The 3,905-nt window shown below is 31.7% G+C and overlaps 1 long non-coding RNA gene across 1 annotated transcript in view; it reads left to right on the plus strand.

Annotated features, from left to right (window-relative positions):
- Window positions 1-512: 512 nt before the first annotated feature.
- LOC106475832 overlaps window positions 513-3,905 on the plus strand; it is a 6,900-nt gene continuing 3,507 nt past the window's right edge. The window contains exons 1-2 of the long non-coding RNA XR_002608999.1: window positions 513-650; window positions 3,372-3,501. This is a non-coding gene — a long non-coding RNA (uncharacterized LOC106475832). The remainder of the gene's footprint in view (window positions 651-3,371; window positions 3,502-3,905) is intronic.

Raw genomic sequence — 3,905 nt, forward strand, 5'->3', positions numbered from 1 at the left:
AAGGGATTAGCTGTTACTACACACTTGAAGGGATTAGCTGTTACTACACACTTGAAGCGATTAGCTGTTACTACACACTTGAAGCGATTAGCTGTTACTACACACTTGAAGGGATTAGTTGTTACTACACACCTGAAGGGATTAGTTGTTACTACACACTTGAAGTGATTAGTTGTTACTACACATCTGAAGCGATTAGCTGTTACTACACACTTGAAGCGATTAGCTGTTACTACACACTTGAAGCGATTAGCTGTTACTACACACTTGAAGCGATTAGCTGTTACTACACACTTGAAGCGATTAGCTGTTACTACACACTTGAAGCGATTAGCTGTTACTACACACTTGAAGCGATTAGTTGTTACTACACACTTGAAGCGATTAGTTGTTACTACACACCTGAAGGGATTAGTTGTTACTACACACCTGAAGCGATTAGCTGTTACTACACACTTACACCTTTTTGATTATTTTTCCTCTTGTGTATTGTTGTTTTTTTTTGGTTAATGAATTTATTATTTAAGTAACTTAAACTTGTTTATCATTGAGTAGTTTTTTAACTTTAGCTTGGTGGATGTTGCAACCTACGTATACTTTACAGCCTTCACTCCATTGGTGTACTGGACATTTCTGGCTGGATTTTTTAAGTGAGTATCCATTTGAATTAGTAGACAAAATACTGTATGTGAAGTAAGGCATGTATTGATATGATAAATTTCTATATGATCCCCCAATACCACTACAAATAGTAGTATGTAAACTTTTTTTTAACCTTGTAGGAAATACTTGTCATTTTTTATTTAATAAAAAGTTAAGTTTTTAAAACATTTAAAAAAAAGTACAGATAAGGTGTTATTTTGGAGACTTACCATAAGGTTGATATAACTTTTATTAAACCTTAATTTCTGTAAATTTGCTTTATGAATTGTTTATTGTACGTATCAACCAAAATTTTAATTTTCTTTGTTTTTCAAGGAGAACTAACTTTAATTTAGTATTATTAATAATTTCAGTCTTTAGTGGCAGCCTCTTGCATGTTTTTCCATAGAAACGATGTGTTTGGTAACATAGTTATTACTTGATGTTTTGGTAATTCATTAACTAAAAGATGCAAATAGAAGCAGAACTATCAATTATTGATGAATTGCTAAAACAAACCTTCAAATCAGATAGTATGATAACTGTTACACGTTGTTGTTTGGTAGCTTACGTACAAAATTGTATTCCTCACTGTTTCTCCAAAAGTGTGTTATAAGTGTGATAGTCAAAACCCATCATTAAATTATATTAGCTCAGGAGTTTGCAGTGAGTTGTGTCAGCTAGCTGCCTTTCCGTAGTCTGTCAGTTGAGAATTAGGGATGTCTCTGCACAGATAGCCAGCCCCTGTGTAACTTTCCTGAAACACACCAACAAGCATTGTTTCACGTGAAACCCGTATTACCTCGGAAAGTTTTGTGTTACTCTTGTTATTGACAGTGGTATAAAGATGTTAATAACCATTTAATTAGTATATTTTTTTTACGATGAACTAGCTTATGTGGGTAAGAAAAAGGGAAAAATAACAAAATTGGTTCAAAATCGACATGGATTTTTTCATAGTTTCCATTGTGCTATATGCACATGTAAAATGGTATTTAAAAAATTTATATTCTGGAACTTGTTTATTTACACCCAGAAATAGTACCATACTTCAAATTAAAAGGGTAATATTCACACTGAAGTCTGTGTTTTTATATATACAGTAAATGAATAGTTTTCAATTTTCTACATTTACAATTCAAATTAAGTATTTTTGCCATAAACATTTAATATTTGATATACGCATGTCTGTGGTAGTGATGATGAAGAATGGGATTTAAAAGGTAAATGATTAAACTTGAGTTTTTTCTCATTGTAAGTTTGATTTTAAACAAAAGAAGTATTCAAACTTTATATGAAATGTTTTAAACTTAAGTATCTGTTACAAACAGGCATTTGTTAATATTTAGAATCAACGTTTTTATTTCATGTATCATTAAAATTTTACTCTAAGTTGTTTTAAGTGAAGGACAGTTTATTACAAGATGTTCTTTTGTTTGATGTTTTTTATGTACTTACATAATACTTAACAAAAGTGGACAGGCATGGCTTAGTGTTCCTGGACAGCATAAAATGATTCATGGTTCACATCTCGTCACTGCAGAAATGTGCTCCACACTTGAGGCAATGGGCATGCTGTACAAATAAATGATCAAATTCCATTATTCAGTCAGTCAGGTGTACTTCACGGGTTGATAGTGGGTACTGTTGAGTGTTTAGGCTGTCTGCCTTCTTTCTGTTCTATCACTTGAAAAAAATATCGAATGGATCTTTGTATAACATTACATTAAAATTTCTAAATAAATAAAACTTGGCAAAATTATTTAGTACTGACACCAACCAGTAATGAAGAACAACTTTTATTTCTTTGTTTTAATGACTGTAAAGATTACCATACTTTATCAGTAGAAAGAATGATACTTTAACATATCACTTAATGTGCAAACAGTTGTGTAGAACAATGAAACCATTGTTGGTATCTGACAAACTTGTGAGAATTAAATGTACATCTTGAAGAAACAGGTCATCCAAAGAAAAAACCAGTAAAATGACCAATTGTTGAACCAGCAACTACAGAGGTTAATTTTTAAGACATTTGGGAAGTTCCCTTATTTAAGTGACTTGAGAATTTTGATTTAAAGAAAATACTGTATCAACAAAAAGAAGTCAACATAGGCTATAAGATCCTATACAGCAACTGTCTCAAACTGGTTATACATTACAAGACCACACAAGGGAACACAGAAAGGCTCTAACCCTGAATCTTACTTACACTTGATAACAAGGAACCCACTTTTTAGAAAATAAAGGTTTTTATATACTGCATACAGTTTTAATAATGTCAACTGAAATGCCAGTGTAACATTCATTTACCTGTGTGTGTGTGTAAGTTTACGTAATATGTGTAAATAATGTGTGTATCCACATTTTATATCTGGAATTTACATTTATTGATTTAATTTAAGTGTTTCATTTTATAAAACTTGTATGTTTTAATTATGGCACATTTAATTCTTGCACATTCATGGAAGAACCAGCACCGGTTCTATTGTTGTACATCTGTTTTACAAGACTTGTGATACCTTCTGTCAGAGTTGTTTTAACTTGTCTGTAAGAGAGGATGCTGTAATTTTTCATGATGACGATGAACTTGGTGATCATCTAAGTCTTAGAATAAAAGTCTCTCTTTGCATTGTTCTTCTGGATGGTATCAGTTATAAGTTCTTATCTTACTAATAGCTTAAATAGATCCAAAAACCTAAATGACATTTGTCCTTTTTTTTCTATAGTATGTCCCAGCCAAGTATCCTGTTCTCCTATAAGGCCCAGGTAGATGACGTAGCAGAAGATGACAGTGTCAGCTTGCCGCATCAGCTCTCCTATTCTTCGATGAAGACTGACACTGATTATATATATCAGGTAAACTTTCATGAAATGCATTTTTGATTAGTAAATTTCATTATTAATGTAAAACATTTGTTACTTTTGTGATGTCAGTGAGTTTAGGTTAAGTAAAATTAACCTCTGGTTTTCTTGCTTAGTTTAAGTAAAATTGGCCTTTGTTTCTTTCTTCTCTTGTTTAGGTTAAGTAAAATTAACCTCTGGTTTTCTTGCTTCATTTAAGTAAAATTGGCCTTTGTTTCTTTCTTCTCTTGTTTAGGTTAAGTAAAATTAACCTCTGGTTTTCTTGCTTAGTTTAAGTAAAATTGGCCTTTGTTTCTTTCTTCTCTTGTTTAGGTTAAGTAAAATTAACCTCTGGTTTTCTTGCTTAGTTTAAGTAAAATTGGCCTTTGTTTCTTTCTTCTCTTGTTTAGGTTAAGTAA

Source organism: Limulus polyphemus, unplaced genomic scaffold (assembly GCF_000517525.1).
Source record: "Limulus polyphemus unplaced genomic scaffold, Limulus_polyphemus-2.1.2 Scaffold9243, whole genome shotgun sequence".
Classification (NCBI taxonomy): Eukaryota; Metazoa; Arthropoda; class Merostomata; order Xiphosura; family Limulidae; genus Limulus; species Limulus polyphemus.